General features: G+C 47.7%; 12 non-coding genes across 12 annotated transcripts; all 12 read right to left on the reverse strand.

The window, feature by feature from the left end:
• Positions 1–3,057: 3,057 nt before the first annotated feature.
• Positions 3,058–3,139, reverse strand: trnas-uga (transfer RNA serine (anticodon UGA)). The gene has a single exon. It is a non-coding gene; the product is annotated as a tRNA-Ser (tRNA).
• A 1,475-nt stretch (positions 3,140–4,614) lies between these two features.
• Positions 4,615–4,696, reverse strand: trnas-uga (transfer RNA serine (anticodon UGA)). Its single transcript has one exon. It is a non-coding gene; the product is annotated as a tRNA-Ser (tRNA).
• Positions 4,697–5,046: 350 nt separating this feature from the next.
• Positions 5,047–5,128, reverse strand: trnas-aga (transfer RNA serine (anticodon AGA)). Its single transcript has one exon. It is a non-coding gene; the product is annotated as a tRNA-Ser (tRNA).
• Positions 5,129–8,041: 2,913 nt separating this feature from the next.
• On the reverse strand, positions 8,042–8,123 carry trnas-aga (transfer RNA serine (anticodon AGA)). Its single transcript has one exon. It is a non-coding gene; the product is annotated as a tRNA-Ser (tRNA).
• A 658-nt stretch (positions 8,124–8,781) lies between these two features.
• Positions 8,782–8,863, reverse strand: trnas-uga (transfer RNA serine (anticodon UGA)). Its single transcript has one exon. It is a non-coding gene; the product is annotated as a tRNA-Ser (tRNA).
• A 350-nt stretch (positions 8,864–9,213) lies between these two features.
• On the reverse strand, positions 9,214–9,295 carry trnas-uga (transfer RNA serine (anticodon UGA)). The gene has a single exon. It is a non-coding gene; the product is annotated as a tRNA-Ser (tRNA).
• A 1,094-nt stretch (positions 9,296–10,389) lies between these two features.
• Positions 10,390–10,471, reverse strand: trnas-aga (transfer RNA serine (anticodon AGA)). The gene has a single exon. It is a non-coding gene; the product is annotated as a tRNA-Ser (tRNA).
• Positions 10,472–11,704: 1,233 nt separating this feature from the next.
• Positions 11,705–11,777, reverse strand: trnak-uuu (transfer RNA lysine (anticodon UUU)). The gene has a single exon. It is a non-coding gene; the product is annotated as a tRNA-Lys (tRNA).
• Positions 11,778–12,395: 618 nt separating this feature from the next.
• On the reverse strand, positions 12,396–12,477 carry trnas-uga (transfer RNA serine (anticodon UGA)). The gene has a single exon. It is a non-coding gene; the product is annotated as a tRNA-Ser (tRNA).
• Positions 12,478–12,883: 406 nt separating this feature from the next.
• trnak-uuu (transfer RNA lysine (anticodon UUU)) lies at positions 12,884–12,956 on the reverse strand. Its single transcript has one exon. It is a non-coding gene; the product is annotated as a tRNA-Lys (tRNA).
• Positions 12,957–22,170: 9,214 nt separating this feature from the next.
• trnah-gug (transfer RNA histidin (anticodon GUG)) lies at positions 22,171–22,242 on the reverse strand. The gene has a single exon. It is a non-coding gene; the product is annotated as a tRNA-His (tRNA).
• A 155-nt stretch (positions 22,243–22,397) lies between these two features.
• Positions 22,398–22,479, reverse strand: trnas-aga (transfer RNA serine (anticodon AGA)). Its single transcript has one exon. It is a non-coding gene; the product is annotated as a tRNA-Ser (tRNA).
• Between the last annotated feature and the right edge of the window lie 732 nt (positions 22,480–23,211).

Consider the following 23,211-nt stretch of genomic DNA (forward strand, 5'->3'; position numbering starts at 1 on the left):
CCATCATTTCTAACACAAAAGACTGCTTTTTAAGTTATCTTCCTGATGTATCCAAATTCCTTAGCATATCCAAAACCTCAGAACAACTTGATGATGTAACAGAAACTATGGACTCTCTCTTTTCTAGCACTTTAAATAAAGTTGCTCCTTTACGCTTAAGGAAGGTTAAGGAAAACAGTTTGACACCATGGTATAATGAGCATACTCGCACCCTAAAGAGAGCAGCCCGAAAAATGGAGCGCAGCTGGAGGAAAACAAAACTAGAGGTATTTCGTATTGCTTGGCGGGAAAGTAACATATCCTACAGAAAAGCATTAAAAACTGCTAGATCCGATTACTTTTCTTCTCTTTTAGAAGAAAACAAACATAACCCCAGGTATTTATTCAATACAGTGGCTAAATTAACGAAAAATAAAGCCTCAACAAGTGTTGACATTTCCCAACACCACAGCAGTAATGAGTTTATGAACTACTTTACTTCTAAAATCGATACTATTAGAGATAAAATTGCAACCATTCAGCCGTCAGCTACAGTATCACATCAGACAGTGCACTATAGACCCCCTGAGGAACAGTTCCACTCATTCTCTACCATAGGAGAGGAAGAATTGTATAAACTTGTTAAATCATCTAAACCAACAACATGTATGTTAGACCCTATACCATCTAAGCTCCTGAAAGAGGTGCTTCCAGAAGTCATAGATCCTCTTCTGACTATTATTAATTCCTCATTGTCATTAGGACATGTCCCCAAAACCTTCAAACTGGCTGTTATTAAGCCTCTCATCAAAAAACCACAACTTGACCCCAAAGAACTAGTTAATTATAGACCAATCTCGAATCTCCCTTTTCTGTCCAAGATACTAGAAAAGGTGGTATCCACACAATTATATTCCTTCTTAGAGAAAAATGGTATATGTGAGGATTTCCAGTCAGGATTTAGACCGTATCATAGTACTGAGACTGCTCTTCTTAGAGTTACAAATGATCTGCTCTTATCATCTGATCGTGGGTGTATCTCTCTATTAGTTTTATTGGATCTTAGTGCTGCGTTTGACACAATTGACCACAACATTCTTTTGCATAGACTTGAATACTTTGTTGGCATCAGTGGAAGTGCATTAGCATGGTTTAAATCGTACTTATATGACCGCCATCAGTTCGTAGCAGTGAATGAAGATGTATCCTATCGATCACAAGTGCAGTATGGAGTACCTCAAGGCTCAGTACTAGGGCCGCTACTCTTCACGCTTTATATGTTACCCTTGGGAGATATCATCAGGAAACATGGTGTTAGCTTTCACTGTTATGCTGATGATACTCAGCTCTATATTTCTTCGCAGCCCGGTGAAACACACCAATTTGAAAAACTAATGGATTGCATAGTCGATATAAAAAACTGGATGACGAGTAATTTCTTACTGCTAAATTCTGAAAAAACAGAGGTGTTAATTATAGGACCTAAAAACTCTGCTTGTAATAACCTAGAACATTGTCTAAGACTTGATGGTTGCTCTGTCAATTCTTCGTCATCAGTTAGGAACCTAGGTGTGCTACTTGATCGCAATCTTTCCTTAGAAAGCCACGTTTCTAGCATTTGTAAAACTGCATTTTTCCATCTCAAAAATATATCTAAATTACGGCCTATGCTCTCAATGTCAAATGCAGAAATGTTAATCCATGCATTTATGACCTCAAGGTTAGATTATTGTAATGCTTTATTGGGTGGTTGTTCTGCACGCTTAGTAAACAAACTACAGCTAGTCCAAAATGCAGCAGCAAGAGTTCTTACTAGAACCAGGAAGTATGACCATATTAGCCCGGTCCTGTCAACACTGCACTGGCTCCCTATCAAGCATCGCATAGATTTTAAAATATTGCTTATTACTTATAAAGCCCTGAATGGTTTAGCACCTCAGTATTTGAATGAGCTCCTTTTACATTATAATCCTCTACGTCCGCTACGTTCTCAAAACTCAGGCAATTTGATAATACCTAGAATATCAAAATCAACTGCAGGCGGCAGATCCTTTTCCTATTTGGCGCCCAAACTCTGGAATAACCTACCTAACATTGTTCGGGAGGCAGACACACTCTTGCAGTTTAAATCTAGATTAAAGACCCATCTCTTTAACCTGGCATACACATAACATACTAATATGCTTTTATTATCCAAATCCGTTAAAGGATTTTTAGGCTGCATTAATTAGGTAAACCGGAACCGGAAACACTTCCCATAACAACCTATGTACTTGCTACATCATTAGAAGAATGGCATCTACGCTAATATTTGTCTGTTTCTCTCTTGTTCCGAGGTCACCGTGGCCACCAGATCCAGTCTGTGTCCAGATCAGAGGGTCACTGCAGTCACCCGGATCCAGTACGTATCCAGACCAGATGCTGGATCAGCACCTAGAAAGGACCTCTACATCCCTGAAAGACAGCGGAGACCAGGACAACTAGAGCCCCAGATACAGATCCCCTGTAAAGACCTTGTCTCAGAGGAGCACCAGGACAAGACCACAGGAAACAGATGATTCTTCTGCACAATCTGACTTTGCTGCAGCCTGGAATTGAACTACTGGTTTCGTCTGGTCAGAGGAGAACTGGCCCCCCAACTGAGCCTGGTTTCTCCCAAGGTTTTTTTCTCCATTCTGTCACCGATGGAGTTTCGGTTCCTTGCCGCTGTCGCCTCTGGCTTGCTTAGTTGGGGACACTTCATCTACAGCGATATCGTTGACTTGATTGCAAATAAATGGACAGACACTATTTAACTGAACAGAGATGACATAACTGAATCCAATGATGAACTGCCTTTAACTATCATCTTTGCATTATTGACACTGTTTTCCTAATGAATGTTGTTCAGTTGCTTTGACGCAATGTATTTTGTTTAAAGCGCTATATAAATAAAGGTGACATTGACATTGACAACCCCTGGAGCCCGGATACAAGAAGCAGCAGCGGCGTGTTTGTCCATCGAAGAGGGTCTGGACATTTCGCAAATAAGTGCGAGGACCGTGAAAAATGCTTTAACTCATGGCCTTCAGCAAACAGCGTAGTCGGCAGGATTCGAACCTGCGCGGGGAGACCCCAATGGATTTCAAGTCCATCGCCTTAACCACTCGGCCACGACTACGGGAGTAGACCAATTGCTGCTCAGTTTGTGTCCAACACTGCTGCCTGACCTACTTGCAACCAACCTAGCTCAGTCAGCAAGCGGAGATTGCAAGCTAGCCCTGCAAGCGGGTAAAACAGCGGTCCCACTGAGGAGAAATCAGGCTGCCATGTCTCATCCTATGTAATGGGTTTTTTCAGTACTGGCCCTGGGGACCGACAGCACTGCACAATTGGGAAGTCTGTCTTATTCTACTCACTCTGTGAGCACTCTTTCCTAAAGGGCTGACCATCAGAATCAGGTTTGCCGAACAAGGGAGATGCACTGATCTCCGGGAGCAGAAAGGAACATCGCTCTAGTACAGAGTCAGCAGAAGAGATGGACCGTAGTGATAGCAAGCTGAGGCCTACAAAAAGAAGACTGACCTTCGCCTAAACAGGGACTTGAATTAAGCAGACCACCTTCTGCCATGTTGTGTGTAACACTGCTGCCTGACCTACATGCAACCTAGCAAGCGGAGATTGTAAGCTAGCCCTGGAAGCGGCTAAAACAGCTGAGGAAAAATCAGGCTGCCATGTCTCATCCTATGTAATGGGGTTTTTCAGTACTGGCCCTGGGGACCGACAGCACTCCACAAATGGGAGGTCTGTCTTATTCAACTCACTCCGTGAGCACTCTTTCCTAAAGGGCTGACCATCAGAATCATGTGTGCCGTACAAGGGAGATGTACTGACCCCCTGGAGAAGGAAGGAACATCGCTCTAATACAGAGTCAGCAGAAGAGATGGACCCGTAGTGATAGCAAGCTGAGGCCTCCAAAAATAGACTGACCTTCGCCCAAACAGGGACTTGAATTAAGCAGACCACCTTCTGCCCTGTTGTGTGTCACATTGCTGCCTGACCTACTTGCAACCTAGCAAGCAGAGATTGTAAGCTAGCCCTGGAAGCGGCTAAAACAGCAGTCCCACTGAGGAGAAATCAGGCTGCCATGTCTCATCCTATGTAATGGGGTTTTTCAGTGCTGGGCCTGGGGACCGACAGCACTGCACAAATGGGAGGTCTTTCTTATTCTACTCACTCCGTGAGCACTCTTTCCTAAAGGGCTGACCATCAGAATCATGTGTGCCGAACAAGGGAGATGCACTGATCCCCGGGAGAAGGAAGGAACATCGCTCTAATACAGAGTCAGCAGAAGAGATGGACCGTAGTGATAGCAAGGTGACTCTGCCAAAAGCAGACAGACCTTCACCCTAACAGGGACTTGAACCCTGGACCCTCAAATTAAAAGTCGGATGCTCTACCGACTGAGCTATCCAGGCTCTTGTGGAGCACTGGCTTCTCACCTTTTATAAAGCAGCAGTTTTACAACAAGCTGCCCAGAAGAGACGCAGGTGTCACAAGAATGAAAGCTAGAAATAGTTATGGCACAGAGAGCGAAGGAACATAGATGGCACAATTACAGTCACAGAAAGCTAAAGCAATACTGCAAATCCCTCCCGTAGTCGGCAGAGTTCGAACCTGCGCAGGGAGACCCCAATGGATTTCAAGTCCATCGCCTTAACCTCTCGGCCACGACTACGCCTAATGTTAGAAAGCAAGCCCCCTTGTCTGATGGCGCCCTGCACAGGCCAAGCTTCAGAAACAAAATCACGCAGAAAGATGAGGTGGTAAAAATTTTTCAACCTTCCAGTATACTCAACGGCAAAGGGTTACCGTGACCCTGATTCGAACCGGGGTTGCTGCGGCCACATCGCAGAGTACTAACCACTATACGATCACGGCGTGCCACTGGCTCTCCCAAGACAACCCCTGGAGCCCGGATACAAGAAGCAGCAGCGGCGTGTTTGTCCATCGAAGAGGGTCTGGACATTTCGCAAATAAGTGCGAGGACCGTGAAAAATGCTTTGCCTCATGGCCTTCAGCAAACAGCGTAGTCGGCAGGATTCGAACCTGCGCGGGGAGACCCCAATGGATTTCTAGTCCATCGCCTTAACCACTCTGCCACGACTACGGGAGAAGACAAATTTCTGCTCAGTTTGTGTCCAACATTGCTGCCTGACCTACATGCAACCAACCCAGCTCAGTCAGCAAGCGGAGATTGCAAGCTAGCCCTGCAAGCGGGTAAAACAGCGTTCCCACTGAGGAGAAATCAGCCTGCCATGTCTCATCCTATGTAATGGGGTTTTTCAGTACTGACCCTGGGGACCGACAGCACTGCACAATTGGGAAGTCTGTCTTATTCTACTCCCTCTGTGAGCACTCTTTCCTAAAGGGCTGACCATCAGAATCAGGTGTGCCGAACAAGGGAGATGCACTGATCCCCGGGAGCAGGAAGGAACATCGCTCTAGTACAGAGTCAGCAGAAGAGATGGACCGTAGTGATAGCAAGCTGAGGCCTACAAAAAGAAGACTGACCTTCGCCCAAACAGGGACTTGAATTAAGCAGACCACCTTCTGCCATGTTGTGTGTAACACTGCTGCCTGACCTACTTGCAATCTAGCAAGAGGAGATTGTAAGCTAGCCCTGGAAGTGGCTAAAACAGCAGTCCCACTGAGGAGAAATCAGGCTGCCATGTCTCATCCTATGTAATGGGGTTTTTCAGTACTGGCCCTGGGGACCGACAGCACTGCACAAATGGGAGGTCTGTCTTATTCTACTCACTCCGTGAGCACTCTTTCCTAAAGGGCTGACCATCAGAATCATGTGTGCCGAACAAGGGAGATGTACTGACCCCCTGGAGAAGGAAGGAAAATCGCTCTAATACAGAGTCAGCAGAAGAGATGGACCCGTAGTGATAGCAAGCTGAGGCCTCCAAAAAGTAGACTGACCTTCGCCCAAACAGGGACTTGAATTAAGCAGACCACCTTCTGCCCTGTTGTGTGTCACATTGCTGCCTGACCTACTTGCAACCTAGCAAGCCGAGATTGTAAGCTAGCCCTGGAAGCGGCTAAAACAGCAGTCCCACTGAGGAGAAATCAGGCTGCCATGTCTCATCCTATGTAATGGGGTTTTTCAGTGCTGGGCCTGGGGACCGACAGCACTGCACAATTCGGAGGTCTGTCTTATTCTACTCACTCTGTGAGCGCGCTTTCCTAACGAGCTGACCATCAGAATCAGGTGTGCCAAACAAGGGAGGTGCACTGATACCCTGGAGCAGGAAGGAACACCGCTCCAGTACAGATTCAGAAGAAGAGATGGACCGTAGTGATAGCAAGGTGACTCCGCCAAAAGCAGACAGAACTTCGCCCAAACAGGGACTTGAACCCTGGACCCTCAGAATAAAAGTCTGATGCTCTACTGACTGAGCTATCCAGGCTCTTGTGGAGCAATGGTTTCTCACCTTTTATAAAGCAGGAGTTTTACAACAAGCTGCCCAGAAGAGACGCAGGTGTCACGAGGATGAAAGCTAGAAGCAGTTATGGCACAGAGAGCGAAGGACCATAGAAAGCACAATTATCGTCACAGAGAGCTAAAGCAATACTGCATAGCCCTCCCGTAGTCAGCAGGGCCAAGCTTCAGAAACAAAATCACGCAGAAAGATGAGGTGGTGAAAAATTTTCAACCTTCCCGTATACTCAACGGCAAAGGGTTGCAATGACCCGGATTCGAACCAGGGTTGTTGCGGCCACAACGCAGAGTACTCACCACTATACGATCACGGCGTGCTACTGGCTCACCCAAGACAACCCCTGGAGCCTGGATACAAGAAGCAGCAGCGGCGTGTTTGTCCATCGAAGAGGGACTGGACATTTCGCAAATAAGTGCGAGGACCGTGAAAAATGTATGGATGATTTGCCTCATGGCAAACAGCATAGTCAGCAGGATTCGAACCTGCACAGGGAGACCCCAATGGATTTCTAGTCCATCGCCTTAACCACTCGACCACGACTACGGGAGTAGACCGATTTCTGCTCAGTTTGTGTCCAACACTGCTGCCTGACCTACTCGCAACCAACCCAGCTCAGTCAGCAAGCGGAGATTGCAAGCTAGCCCTGCAAGCGGGTAAAACAGCGTTCCCACTGAGGAGAAATCAGGCTGCCATGTCTCATCCTATGTAATGAGGTTTTTCAGTACTGGCCCTGGGGACCGACAGCACTGCACAATTGGGAAGTCTGATTATTCTACTCACTCTGTGAGCACTCTTTCCTAAAGGGCTGACCATCAGAATCAGTTTGCCGAACAAGGGAGATGCACTGATCCCCGGGAGCAGGAAGGAACATCGCTCTAGTACAGAGTCAGCAGATGAGATGGACCGTAGTGATAGCAAGCTGAGGCCTACAAAAAGAAGACTGACCTTCGCCCAAACAAGAACTTGATTTAAGCAGACCACCTTCTGCCATGTTGTGTGTAACACTGCTGCCTGACCTACATGCAACCTAGCAAGCGGAGATTGTAAGCTAGCCCTGGAAGCGGCTAAAACAGCAGTCCCACTGAGGAGAAATCAGGCTGCCATGTCTCATCCTATGTAATGGGGTTTTTCAGTACTGGCCCTGGGGACCGACAGCACTGCACAAATGGGAGGTCTTTCTTATTCTACTCACTCCGTGAGCACTCTTTCCTAAAGGGCCTAATGTTAGAAAGCAAGCCCCCTTGTCTGATGGCGCCCTGCACAGGCCAAGCTTCAGAAACAAAATCACGCAGAAAGATGAGGTGGTAGAAAATTTTCAACCTTCCAGTATACTCAACGGCAAAGGGTTGCCGTGCCCATGATTCGAACCGGGGTTGCTGCGGCCACAACGCAGAGTACTAACCACTATACGATCACGGCGTGCCACTGGCTCAGCCAAGTGAACCCCTGGAGCCCGGATACAAGAAGCAGCAGCGGCGTGTTTGTCCATCGAAGAGGGACTGGACATTTCGCAAATAAGTGCGAGGACCATGAAAAATGCATGGATGCTTTGCCTCATGGCCTTCAGCAAACAGGGTAGTTGGCAGGATTCGAACCTGCGTGGGGAGACCCCAATGGATTTCTAGTCCATCGCCTTAACCACTCGGCCACGACTACGAGAGTAGACCAATTTCTGCTCAGTTTGTGTCCAACACTGCTGCCTGACCTACTTGCAACCAACCTAGCTCAGTCAGCAAGCGGAGATTGCAAGCTAGCCCTGCAAGCGGGTAAAACAGCTGTCCCACTGAGGAGAAATCAGGCTGCCATGTCTCATCCTATGTAATGGGTTTTTTCAGTACTGGCCCTGGGGACCGACAGCACTGCACAATTGGGAAGTCTGTATTATTCTACTCACTTTGTGAGCACTCTTTCCTAAAGGGCTGACCATCAGAATCATGTGTGCCGAACAAGGGAGATGCACTGATCCCCGGGAGAAGGAAGGAACATCGCTCTAATACAGAGTCAGCAGAAGAGATGGACCCGTAGTGATAGCAAGGTGACTCCGCCAAAAGCAGACAGACCTTCACCCTAACAGGGACTTGAACCCTGGACCCTCAAATTAAAAGTCTAATGCTCTACCGACTGAGCTATCCAGCCTCTTGTGGAGCACTGGCTTCTCACCTTTTATAAAGCAGCAGTTTTACAACAAGCTGCCCAGAAGAGACGCAGGTGTCACAAGGATGAAAGCTAGAAATAGTTATGGCACAGAGAGCGAAGGAACATAGATGGCACAATTACAGTCACAGAAAGCTAAAGCAATACTGCAAATCCCTCCCGTAGTCGGCAGAGTTCGAACCTGCGCAGGGAGACCCCAATGGATTTCAAGTCCATCGCCTTAACCTCTCGGCCACGACTACGCCTAATGTTAGAAAGCAAGCCCCCTTGTCTGATGGCGCCCTGCACAGGCCAAGCTTCAGAAACAAAATCACGCAGAAAGATGAGGTGGTAAAAATTTTTCAACCTTCCAGTATACTCAACGGCAAAGGGTTGCCGTGACCCTGATTCGAACCGGGGATGCTGCGGCCACATCGCAGAGTACTAACCACTATACGATCACGGCGTGCCACTGGCTCTCCCAAGACAACCCCTGGAGCCCGGATACAAGAAGCAGCAGCGGCGTGTTTGTCCATCGAAGAGGGTCTGGACATTTCGCAAATAAGTGCGAGGACCGTGAAAAATGCTTTGCCTCATGGCCTTCAGCAAACAGCGTAGTCGGCAGGATTCGAACCTGCACGGGGAGACCCCAATGGATTTCAAGTCCATCGCCTTAACCACTCGGCCACGACTACGGGAGAAGACAAATTTCTGCTCAGTTTGTGTCCAACATTGCTGCCTGACCTACATGCAACCAACCCAGCTCAGTCAGCAAGCGGAGATTGCAAGCTAGCCCTGCAAGCGGGTAAAACAGCGTTCCCACTGAGGAGAAATCAGCCTGCCATGTCTCATCCTATGTAATGGGGTTTTTCAGTACTGACCCTGGGGACCGACAGCACTGCACAATTGGGAAGTCTGTCTTATTCTACTCCCTCTGTGAGCACTCTTTCCTAAAGGGCTGACCATCAGAATCAGGTGTGCCGAACAAGGGAGATGCACTGATCCCCGGGAGCAGGAAGGAACATCGCTCTAGTACAGAGTCAGCAGAAGAGATGGACCGTAGTGATAGCAAGCTGAGGCCTACAAAAAGAAGACTGACCTTCGCCCAAACAGGGACTTGAATTAAGCAGACCACCTTCTGCCCTGTTTTGTGTCACATTGCTGCCTGACCTACTTGCAACCTAGCAAGCCGAGATTGTAAGCTAGCCCTGGAAGCGGGTAAAACAGCAGTCCCACTGAGGAGAAATCAGGCTGCCATGTCTCATCCTATGTAATGGGGTTTTTCAGTGCTGGGCCTGGGGAACACAATTACCGTCACAGAAAGCTAAATCAATACTGCAAATCCTTCCGGAAATGGGAAGAGTTCGAACCTGCGCAGGGAGACCCCAATGGATTTCAAGTCCATCGCCTTAACCTCTCGGCCACGACTACGCCTAATGTTAGAAAGCAAGCCCCCTTGTCTGATGGCGCCCTGCACAGGCCAAGCTTCAGAAACAAAATCACGCAGAAAGATGAGGTGGTAAAATATTTTCAACCTTCCCGTATACTCAACGGCAAAGGGTTGCCGTGACCCGGATTCGAACCAGGGTTGTTGCGGCCACAACGCAGAGAACTAACCACTATACGATCACGGCGTGCTACTGGCTCACCCAAGACAACCCCTGGAGCCCGGATACAAGAAGCAGCAGCGGCGTGTTTGTCCATCGAAGAGGGACTGGACATTTCGCAAATAAGTGCGAGGACCGTGAAAAATGCATGGATGCTTTGCCTCATGGCCTTCAGCAAACAGCGTAGTCGGCAGGATTCGAACCTGCGCAGGGAGACCCCAATGGATTTCTAGTCCATCGCCTTAACCACTCGGCCACAACTACGGGAGTAGACCAATTTCTGCTCAGTTTGTGTCCAACACTGCTGCCTGACCTACTTGCAACCAACCCAGCTCAGTCAGCAAGCGGAGATTGCAAGCTAGCCCTGCAAGCGGGTAAAACAGCGCTCCCACTGAGGAGAAATCAGGCTGCCATGTCTCATCCTATATAATGAGGTTTTTCAGTACTGGCCCTGGGGACCGACAGCACTGCACAATTGGGAAGTCTGTCTTATTCTACTCACTCTGTGAGCACTCTTTCCTAAAGGGCTGACCATCAGAATCAGTTTGCCGAACAAGGGAGATGCACTGATCCCCGGGAGCAGGAAGGAACATCGCTCTAGTACAGAGTCAGCAGAAAAGATGGACCCGTAGTGATAGCAAGCTGAGGCCTACAATAAGAAGACTGACCTTCGCCTAAACAGGGACTTGAATTAAGCAGACCACCTTCTGCCATGTTGTGTGTAACACTGCTGCCTGACCTACTTGCAACCTAGCAAGCCGAGATTGTAAGCTAGCCCTGGAAGCGGGAAAAACAGCAGTCCCACTGAGGAGAAATCAGGCTGCCATGTCTCATCCTATGTAATGGGGTTTTTCAGTACTGGCCCTGGGGACCGACAGCACTGCACAAATGGGAGGTCTGTCTTATTCTACTCACTCCGTGAGCACTCTTTCCTAAAGGGCTGACCATCAGAATCATGTGTGCCGAACAAGGGAGATGCACTGATCCCCGGGAGAAGGAAGGAACATCGCTCTAATACAGAGTCAGCAGAAGAGATGGACCCGTAGTGATAGCAAGCTGAGGCCTCCAAAAAGTAGACTGACCTTTGCCCAAACAGGGACTTGAATTAAGCAGACCACCTTCTGCCCTGTTGTGTGTCACATTGCTGCCTGACCTACTTGCAACCTAGCAAGCCGAGATTGTGACCTAGCCCTGGAAGCGGGTAAAACAGCAGTCCACCTGAGGAGAAATCAGGCTGCCATGTCTCATCCTATGTAATGGGGTTTTTCAGTGCTGGGCCTGGAGACCGACAGCACTGCACAATTCGGAGGTCTGTCTTATTCTACTCACTCTGTGAGCGCGCTTTCCTAACGAGCTGACCATCAGAATCAGGTGTGCCAAACAAAGGAGGTGCACTGATACCCTGGAGCAGGAAGGAACACCGCTCCAGTACAGATTCAGAAGAAGAGATAGACCATAGTGATAGCAAGGTGACTCCGCCAAAAGCAGACAGACCTTCGCCTGAACAGGGACTTGAACCCTGGACCCTCAGATTAAAAGTCTGATGCTCTACCGACTGAGCTATCCGGGCTCTTGTGGAGCACTGGCTTCTCACCTTTTATAAAGCAGCAATTTTACAACAAGCTGCCCAGAAGAGACGCAGGTGTCACGAGGATGAAAGCTAGAAGCAGTTATGGCACAGAGAGCGAAGGACCATAGATGGCACAATTACCGTCACAGAAAGCTAAAACAATACTGCAAATCCCTCCCGTAGTCGGCAGAGTTCAAACCTGCGCAGGGAGACCCCAATGGATTTCAAGTGCATCGCCTTAACCTCTCGGCCACGACTACGCCTAATGTTAGAAAGCAAGCCCCCTTGTCTGATGGCGCCCTGCACAGGCCAAGCTTCAGAAACAAAATCACGCAGGAAGATGAGGTGGTAAAAAATTTTCAACCTTCCTGTATACTCAACGGCAAAGGGTTGCCGTGACCTGGATTCAAACCAGGGTTGCTGCAGCCACAACGCAGAGTACTGACCACTATACGATCACGGCGTGCCACTGGCTCACCCAAGACAACCCCTGGAGCCCGGATACAAGAAGCAGCAGCGGCGTGTTTGTCCATCGAAGAGGGACTGGACATTTCGCAAATAAGTGCGAGGACCGTGAAAAATGCATGGATGCTTTGCCTCATGGCCTTCAGCAAACAGCGTAGTCGGCAGGATTCGAACCTACGCAGGGAGACCCCAATGGATTTCAAGTCCATCGCCTTAACCACTCGGCCACGACTACGGGAGTAGACCAATTACTGCTCAGTTTGTGTCCAACACTGCTGCCTGACCTACTTGCAACCAACCCAGCTCAGTCAGCAAGCGGAGATTGCAAGCTAGCCCTGCAAGCGGGTAAAACAGCGGTCCCACTGAGGAGAAATCAGGCTGCCATGTCTCACCCTATGTAATGGGGTTTTTCAGTACTGGCCCTGGGGACCGACAGCACTGCACAATTGGGAAGTCTGTCTTATTCTACTCACTCTGTGAGCACTCTTTCCTAAAGGGCTGACCATCAGAATCAGGTGTGCCGAACAAGGGAGATGCACTGATCCCCGGGAGCAGAAAGGAACATCGCTCTAGTACAGAGTCAGCAGAAGAGATGGACCGTAGTGATAGCAAGGTGACTCCGCCAAAAGCAGACAGACCTTCACCCGAACAGGGATTTGAACCCTGGACCCTCAGATTAAAAGTCTGATGCTCTACCGACTGAGCTATCCGGGCTCCTGTGGAGCACTGGCTTCTCACCTTTTATAAAGCAGCAATTTTACAACAAGCTGGCCAGAAGAGACGCAGGTGTCACGAGGATGAAAGCTAGAAGCAGTTATGGCACAGAGAGCGAAGGACCATAGATGGCACAATTACAGTCACAGAAAGCTAAAGCAATACTGCAAATCCTTCCGGAAATGTGAAGAGTTCGAACCTATGCAGGGAGACCCCAATGAATTTCAAGTCCATCGCCTTAACCTCTCAGCCACGACTACGCCTAATGTTAGAAAGCAAGCCCCCTTGTCTGATGGCGCCCTGCACAGGCCAAGCTTCAGAAACAAAATCACGCAGAAAGATGATGTGGTAAAAAAATTTCAACCTTCCCGTATACTCAACGGCAAAGGTTTGCCATGACTCGGATTCGAACCAGGGTTGCTGCGGAAACAACGCAGAGTACTAACCAATATATGATCACGGCGTGCCACTGGCTCACCCAAGACAACCCCTGGAGCCCAGATACAAGAAGCAGCAGCGGTGTGTTTGTCCATCCATGAGAGGACTGGACATTTCGCAAATAAGTGCGAGGACCGTGAAAAATGCATGGATGCTTTGCCTCATGGCCTTCAGCAAAAAGCGTAGTCAGCAGGATTCGAACCTGCACAGGGAGACCCCAATGGATTTCAAGTGCATCACCTTAACCACTCGGCCACGACTACGGGAGTAGACCAACTTCTGCTCAGTTTGTGTCCAACACTGCTGCCTGACCTACTTGCAACCAACCCAGCTCAGTCAGCAAGCGGAGATTGCAAGCTAGCCCTGCAAGCGGCTAAAACAGCGATCCCACTGAGGAGAAATCAGGCTGCCATGTCTCATCCTATGTAATGGGGTTTTTCAGTCCTGGCCCTGGGGACCGACAACACTGCACAATTGGGAAGTCTCAGAATCAGGTGTGCCGAACAAGGGAGATGCACTGATCCCCGGGAGCAGGAAGGAACATCGCTCTAGTACAGAGTCAGCAGATGAGATGGACCGTAGTGATAGCAAGCTGAGGCCTACAAAAAGAAGACTGACCTTCGCCCAAACAGGGACTTGAATTAAGCAGACCACCTTCTGCCATGTTGTGTGTAACACTGCTGCCTGACCTACTTGCAACCTAGCAAGCGGAGATTGTAAGCTAGCCCTGGAAGTGGCTAAAACAGCAGTCCCACTGAGGAGAAATCAGGCTGCCATGTCTCATCCTATGTAATGGGGTTTTTCAGTACTGGCCCTGGGGACCGACAGCACTGCACAAATGGGAGATCTTTCTTATTCTACTCACTCCGTGAGCACTCTTTCCTAAAGGGCTGACCATCAGAAATATGTGTGCCGAACAAGGGAGATGCACTGATCCCCGGGAGAAGGAAGGAACATCGCTCTAATACAGAGTCAGCAGAAGAGATGGACCCGTAGTGATAGCAAGCTAAGCCCTCCAAAAAGTAGACTGACCTTCGCCCAAACAGGGACTTGAATTAAGCAGATTACCTTCTGCCCTGTTGTGTGTCACATTGCTGCCTGACCTACTTGCAACCTAGCAAGCCGAGATTGTAAGCTAGCCCTGGAAGCGGGTAAAACAGCAGTCCCACTGAGGAGAAATCAGGCTGCCATGTCTCATCCTATGTAATGGGGTTTTTCAGTGCTGGGCCTGGGGACCGACAGCACTGCACAATTCGGAGGTCTTATTCTACTCACTCTGTGAGCGCGCTTTCCTAACGAGCTGACCATCAGAATCAGGTGTGCCAAACAAGGGAGTTGCACTGATACCCTGGAGCAGGAAGGAACACCGCTCCAGTACAGATTCAGAAGAAGAGATGGACCGTAGTGATAGCAAGGTGACTCCACCAAAAGCAGACAGACCTTCACCCTAACAGGGAATTGAACCCTGGACCCTCAAATTAAAAGTCTGATGCTCTACCGACTGAGCTATCCAGGCTCTTGTGGAACACTGGCTTCTCACCTTTTATAAAGCAGCAGTTTTACAACAAGCTGCCCAGAAGAGACGCAGGTGTCACAAGGATGAAAGCTAGAAGCAGTTATGGCACAGAGAGCGAAGGACAATAGAAGGCACAATTACCGTCACAGAAAGCTAAAGCAATACTGCAAATCCCTCCCGTAGTCGGCAGAGTTCGAACCTGCGCAGGGAGACCCCAATGGATTTAAAGTCCATCGCCTTAACCTCTCGGCCAAAAACAGGGCAAAAGGGACTGCTACAAGGGGAAAAGAAAGGGAAAAGAGAAGGAGAAAGGAGGGAAAGCAAGAAAAAGAAAAAAAATTATCCATCAAACTTCATGAACACTCACAAAGGATTTAAGTAAAGTGTTTGATGGTTTTTGGTTTTTGACTATATTTTTAATAAAAAAATTAATAATAATAATAATAATCTGACAAACACACCACAAACTCTTGCCAGGACTTGCACCTGGAATCTTCCACCCAAAGGGTGGATGTGTTACTATTACACCACAAGAGCTGTGTCTTTCCTTTTTTTTTACAAACACTGCAAATGAAACACTGGAAACAGCAACTAAAAACAAAATGTTCACAGCACAACACACACACAGCACAACATATGCAACTATATAAAAACCTAACTATATACATTACTATATACACCAATGAAAAAAAAATCAAAGAACTCCCTGTACATTCTCCCTCCACTGTGCAACAGAGAGGCCTGAGGCTGGACAATACCACCGGCCCTTCAGCTGAGTGTGGCCAGTTGTCTTATTTTTTGCCAGCCCACACTGCTTGCAGATATAGTGATATATATCCTTTGCTAGTCGTTTCCATGGTGGTTCACCTCTAGCCACTCACTCCTCATCCTCTTGGGCAGCTTTCTGCCTTCTCCATGTGCGCTGCCTGGGCTGAGTGGTAGGACAAGTTTGTGATGGCAAGGTATTATGCTTCTGGAATTGGGGAGGGGGCTGGAATTGGGGAGGCGGCTGGAATTGGGGAGGTGGCTGGAATTGGGAAGGGGGCTGGAATTGGGAAGGGGGCTGGAATTGGGAAGGTGGCTGGAATTGGAGAGGGGGCTGGAATTGGGGAGGGGGATGGAATTGGGTAGAATGAGGCAGTGGTAGACCTGGTTGGTAGCTGGGAAAGGGTGGGTAGGACCCAGGGGGGAATGCAAAGTGTGGTGCTGTTGGGTATATGGGAAATGCAGAGTAAGATCCAGGAGGAGGGGTGGGCATTGGGCACCTGTTGGAGATACGCTTACGAATGAAGGCCTCTCCCTCCTGATTTGCTGAATCCTGAAATACCATGGCCTCATGCCCATGCTGTGCAGGAACAGCTGGAAGTTCGCGCACTTCAGGAAGAGCCTCCTTTGCCAAATATACTTGTTTGGGCAGTGCAGTACCCTGCAGAAGCATGTCTCTGTCTACACGTTTCTGTCTTTTTAGTAGCCTGCAAGAGAAACATTCTTCATCTTAAATTAGCAATTTAAGTGAATAAAAGCCCATTGTCTTTACTTCCTGTAGCATCATTTTTAAAAGCATGTACAAGAAGGTTTTATAAGTACAATCTTGATATACTACTGTGATTGTGCAAAAGTATCGCATAAAACAAGACTCACCACGAGGAGACAGTAGTGGTGTTTATCGGGACCAGAACTAGGTTAGTCTGTCCTAGAACCTCTCTGCTGTCCTCCATCAGCTGTTTTAAGTGGCTGTATACCACCACAATAGATTGTGGAATTGGCAGAGTTTTTCCTTGTGTGTCCCTGGGCCTGTTCCGTGCTTGCTGAAACTCTTTCAAAAGCCTTAGGCAAACACATTCACAGACCCTGTGGACTTCAGGGTCCTGAGCTGCCTGCCCATGAGTCATGAACAATCTATGGAAAAGAAAGATGATATAATCTGAACTGTATACTGGGTTATAAACTAGTGACGATCCAAATAGTCAAATTACCTCTCTGCTGCCTGCTGTCCTGGAGCAGAGCCACTTTGCTTCCTGGATGCTCTCCAAGGTCCTGTCAAAGCCTTCTTCTTAACCCTCTGGCTATATTTTGATGGTACCTTGTCCATGGCATGCAGAGCCATGTACAGCTGGACTATGTTGGCCTCCTCTTGTGATGACAAGGCAGTGATCGTTCGGTTTAGGCCAACCAAGTAGGCTGCCAGGGCATCAACTGCCTCCCAGCCCAAGACACCTCTGGAATCACACTGTGTACTCTGGAAATTGAGAAAAATGCCAAACACAGTCCAATAAACATATACGGTGTTGTAATAATTATTTTGCATTGTACATGCATATATTTTAACTTTACACATTGGTGACAATAGGCGTTTTGCACTGTACCAGATAATTTTTTTTTTTTAAAGTAAAAAATAGTACAGGATAGCAATATTACCTGGCTTGATGTGCTAGGACTTGCAGTGTCATCCTCCTCTTCCTCAGTGACCTCCTCATCTGGGGATTTGGGTTCAGTGTCACCCACCTGACTTGTCACCTGGACCTGCACGACAGCTACTGGAGAGTCATCAGCCCTAAGGTCAGCTGCATGGCACACAGTCGTGTCAATTTCACTATCCTCTTCGGGCTCCTCTGGGGGGACTTCAGGCATGTCATTGTGGTGTGCAATCAACTGGTCGCCTCTATTGGACTGGGCCAACAAGTACTCCACTGCAAAGCGCTCCCCTGCAATAATTTGTACCACATTTTTAATGGGGAGAGGACACACACACTCACACACACACACAAACAAACAAACACAGGAGAGAGAGAAATACTCCAATGCTCAGCAGGTTCCTGTGAGATATCTTACCAGTGGGTTTTCCTGGAGGGGTAAATTCTGGCATCAAAGCCCGACCAAGGAGCGGTTGGCTCATGCTGTTTAAATGAGACATTGTGCAGACAACAAATGTCCTTAGGGTTGAGGCCCCCACCACAGATACAGCTTCTTTTGCCCGGCTCATGTTCCAACTCGAGGCCCCCTCTAACATGTACATTTGTGTGTGCATGGCATTGCATCTCCATCCTAAGAATTAAAATGCACAGATTCAGTCAGCAATTATTTTAAACTGAGGACATACAAATTTAATGACACAGTTATAGAACAGTAACACATAATAATGAGACTGATAGTAAATTCCATGAAAACAAGCCAAATCCAGGTAGCACCCAGGGTTCTGTTGTTGACACAATAGCGATCTTTTCAACGTAAAAATCTACAAAACATACTGCAATTTAATATTCAGAATTTACCAGGAATGAAGGCACACTGGTGGCGGTGAAAACTCTCCAGCGAGGATGACCCCCTGCCGCACCTAAGCACGTTTAGGACTTTGCCACCCTTCTGGAGTGTCCCCGTCTTTGTGTACAACTCTACATGTGGAGGGTCCTGGATGCACTCGAGGTGTTTTTGTTGCATCTCCCAGACATGGTGCATGCTGTCAGGGTTAACCAGGCGAAACCCTGTAGTGTCAGTTAGCTCCCACACTGATTCCAGCAGCCCTGAATTCATGGCCCGGATCTCCTCAGCCCTGCGTGTGCTTCGCCAGTGGCACGCCTACAGTGCTTCGCGAGTTCACCTGGGCTGATGCTGGCCATGAGCTGAACCTCAGTGGGAGCCTTTCCACCATGGCTGCACTTCCACTCCTCTCTCTTGGCAGCCTTAAGTTCTTTCACATCCTCCTGATCCCACTCAAAGATACAGGAGGAAAGTTTTGAACAAAAGGTACCATAGAGAGGGTGGTGCTCTGTAGTAAGGCCACAGTTGAATCTTCTCATAAAATGGAAGATATCTAGCCTTACAATAGACTTCCATGGCCCAAAAAGTTTTAACACTGAAGATGCACCTGTGGAGGAGAAAAAATAAAAAACATGCATTTGATTTAATTTCAAACATACTTTTCAGTCAATATAATTTATTACAATTTTTAATACACTGGCTGTAAAAATAATACTAATTAATTACCATCACCAATAGGGAAAGGGGAACTTTTTTACACCACTATTAACTTTTATAAAATATATTGCAGTGCACATTTGATAAAGTAGTAATTTGAAAATCTCACCTGACTGACTGCAGCAATCCCGGTCAACATAGATGACCTCAGGCTCTGGCTCGCCAGCATTCTGGTAGCGTTTGACGACGCCCTGGCACAGCTCCTCCAGTCCTGCGCCTTCAGCTGTTGTCAGAACACTGTTCAGAACCTGGCCGAGCTCATTGCCAATGTTGGTCATCAATGCAGCCGTGTCCCCAATGCCACCAGCCAGCTTTTTGGTGATCTGAAAAACAAAAAGAAGGAAAAATAAAGACATTCTGACAAGCTTAATTATACATTTTCTTTGATTTGTTATGGTACATTATAATATATATATAACACAAATGTATATAACACAACATTTTTCATCATGTTGAAATTCTTTCTGGCTGAAAATAAACCTCATGCTGAAACCTTCATGTATTGTACCTTCTTTGTAGAATCCATCTTCAGGATTCGGCCATAGGTGGAGGTAATCACCCCCTTCATCTCGTCCAAATGGCTGAGGATATCGTTGGAGTGGACAGTCTCAAACAACTGGGCGAGTGGAAGTGGCCTGAAGGGTGCGGGTGCAGAAAAGGCAGGTGCCGTTGCAGATTGGACCAGGGTAACCTTTCTCAAATGATGCTCACAATCAGAGAGGTACTGGATGGTGCGTCGTGCCCACTCCTCACTGTGGGCTTCCTCTACTGCTGACTGGAAGTAGGAGGAACTGTTACCACTGGTCCTTGGCCTGAGGAAAGTCACACATTTCCTGTCCAGGGCTAGCTGAGTGGTCAGCACCGCTGGAAACATGGTCATGTGTGCCACATCCAGTTGTGAAAGGATGTCCTGGCTCCATGGGCATACTGGCAGCTTGCATGCACTGCAGCGTGGATAGTCCCCACCCACAAGGTTATAGCGGCTATCCATGTCAATCACCTCCCTGACCTTCGGGTAAATTCCTGAATGGTGCATCTTCCGGTCACACTGTGGGCATTTAAGAGGAATGCCCCACATCCTCATTGGTGCCCACAAGAACATCCTCTGTCGGAAGTATCACCCGGGCTCAGGAGGACATGGCTTGGCCTGCATCGATGGATAAAACCAGTTCACCTGGATCTTCTGCCTCAGCTGCCCTGTGGGCTCATAGAGGCACTTGGCAATCCACACACAATCTGCTGGCTGGAGGACTCTCTTGAACTGACTGGGAAGAAAGCTCTCCCAGTCAGTAATAGCCTGAGGCAGAGATGGTGTAGGCTGCAGTGAGGGTACTGGATGTGAGGATGGAGTGGGCTGTGGAGATGGAGAGCACCGTGGAGGTGGTGGTGAGGGCTTTGGAGCTGGAGAGTGGTGTGGGAATGGAGTGGGCCCTGGGGATGGAGACACTGGTACTGGCATTGGAGACGGCAAGTGCTGTGGAGGTGGAGGCAGCCATGGAGATGGTGAGGGGCAAGGAGATGGTGTGGGATTTTTTGAAGGGCTGACACGTGGAGCCAATAGAGCCCCATAATGGCTCGACTCAATGTGTTGGAGGAGTCCGACGGCACCCTGGACCCTGACCCCACAGCTGTCACACCTCTCTTCAACGTGGTGGTCAGAGAGGTGCTCGGAGAACTTCTCTGCCTCCACAACCACACTACACAGAGAACATTTCACCCCATGTACTTCCTGTGATGTCCCGGTCTCCTCTGAGCTGCCGCCTGCCTTTACCTTAGGCCCTGACTCAATCAAGACCTTATCTGTTGACTGAGAGAAAATTAATATTAGGAACAAAAGAAGGTCTTACTATTCATGTTAAATAATTACACCAATTACTCTGCAGAACTGTACTGAGAATATATTCTGAGAATATATCAGGGGTTGGTGCATAAAATAGTGTATTACATGATACAGGGACTTATCATGCCTTTGATATACTATATCATATACCTACCTTATGGAACCCACAAGTGCACACTATGTGCCTGCCAAACAGGTCCACCTTATTCCCCCTTTGCAGGGGACAGGCATCAATCCGCTCCAGGACCTCCTTCGATTTTCTGCTTCAAGGCCTTTTTCCTGTACTGAACTGGAAGGTGCCCTGGGCATACCTGTGGCAGATGTCGTTCCAATAAGCAGAGGATTTGCCTGTTTTGGTCATATCTGAACAATAATGGGGAACAAATCAATGTGGTTAAATATGTGTTAATATAGCAACAGTAGAAAGGAGTTTATTGGAGTTTTATATTTTTATATACACACACACACACACACACATATACAGTATATATATATATAAAGACTCACATCAAGTATATAAAAGCAGACATGTTGAGTGGTGAAATATGTGGCAGGTTAATAGTTTTCTGCAGTAAATATGTTCCTACTTGCAAAAAATTGCAAATAGCTTTTGATGTATAATTATAAAAACTGTGTTTGTATATAAAGTAAGAAAGGGGGAAAAAACTAGATATTTAATGAATACCTGGAATAGTAAAAGATTTAAATACATTCAGTAAAGAATCACTCAGTCATGACTGAAATAACATAGAGAATGGATACTTGGAATACTGAATGATGAAATGAAATTCTTGCAAAGATATAGAAAATAAAAACTTGTTATGAATCGAAGGCTTAACAAGCATCAGTTAGCGACACGTTAAGTTAGCTTGCCTTGCTACGCAAGCGTAGAACGATCAGAATAATCTTTATTCCAAATCATGAATTAATGTTTGAACAAATAGGTTAACACTGATGTCACGGATTTGTATTGTGATAACGCTTACCTTGAATCTCCGCATAGCAGATGTCCAGTGAGTTACAAACAGCTGGAATATCACGAAACTCATTCAGCCAATCAGCGGCGAGATTGGCATGTCAACTTGCTGATTGGCTCTTTCCTCTCGGTAGGAATTGATTGGCTCCTTTGCCCCATCTGTTCGAAAGTTTCGGATTTGGGTTAGGACCTGTTCGGATTAATTTAGGATGTGTTCGGACTTTCGTTCTGACTTTGTTAGGAAGTGTTGCGACCTTGTTCGGAAGAACTCAAATGTTGTTAGGAAGTGTTAGGAAGTGTTCAGCCGTCCGATCGCTGGAAGGTACGGCCACGACTACGCCTAATGTTAGAAAGCAAGCCCCCTTGTCTGGTGGCGCCCTGCACAGGCCAAGCTTCAGAAACAAAGTCACGCAGTAAGATGAGGTGGTAAAAAATTTTCAACCTTCCTGTATACTCAACAGCAAAGGGTTGCCGTGACCCGGATTCGAACCGGGGTTGCTGCGGCCACAACGCAGAGTACTAACCACTATACGATCACGGCGTGCCACTGTCTAACCCAAGACAACCCCTGGAGCCCGGATACAAGAAGCAGCAGCGGCGTGTTTGTCAATCGAAGAGGGACTGGACATTTCGCAAATAAGTGCAAGGACCGTGAAAAATGCATGGATGCTTTGCCTCATGGCCTTCAGCAAACAGCGTAGTCAGCAGGATTCGAACCTGCGCGGGGAGACCCCAATGGATTTCTAGTCCATCACCTTAACCACTCGGCCACGACTACGGTAGAAGACCAATTTTTGAGGCCTAAAAATTGAGGCCTACAAAAGAAGACTGACCTTCGCCCAAACAGGGACTTGAATTAAGCAGACCACCTTCTCCTATGTTGTGTGTAACACTGCTGCCTGACCTACTTGCAACCTAGCAAGCGGAGATTGCAAGCTAGCCCTGCAAGCGGGTAAAACAGCGATCCCACTGAGGAGAAATCAGGCTGCCATGTCTCATCCTATGTAATGGGGTTTTTCAGTACTGGCCCTGGGGACTGACAGCACTGCACAATTGGGAAGTCTGTCTTATTCTACTCACTCTTTAAGCACTCTTTCCTAAAGGGCTGACCATCAGAATCAGGTGTGCCGAACAAGGGAGGTGCACTGATACCCTGGAGCAGGAAGGAACACCGCTCCAGTACAGATTCAGAAGAAGAGATGGACCGTAGTTATAGCAAGGTGACTCCGCCAAAAGCAGACAGACCTTCACCCTAACAGGGACTTGAACCCTGGACCCTCAAGTTAAAAGTCTGACGCTCTACCGACTGAGCTATCCAGGCTCTTGTGGAGCACTGGCTTCTCACCTTTTATAAAGCAGCAGTTTTACAACAAGCTGCCCAGAAGAGACGCAGGTGTCACAAGGATGAAAGCTAGAAGCAGTTATGGCACAGAGAGCGAAGGACCATAGAAGGCACAATTACCGTCACAGAAAGCTAAAGCAATACTGCAAATCCTTCCGGAAATGGGAA

This window comes from Carassius carassius, chromosome 18 (assembly GCF_963082965.1).
Source record: "Carassius carassius chromosome 18, fCarCar2.1, whole genome shotgun sequence".
In the NCBI taxonomy this organism is placed as follows: domain Eukaryota; kingdom Metazoa; phylum Chordata; class Actinopteri; order Cypriniformes; family Cyprinidae; genus Carassius; species Carassius carassius.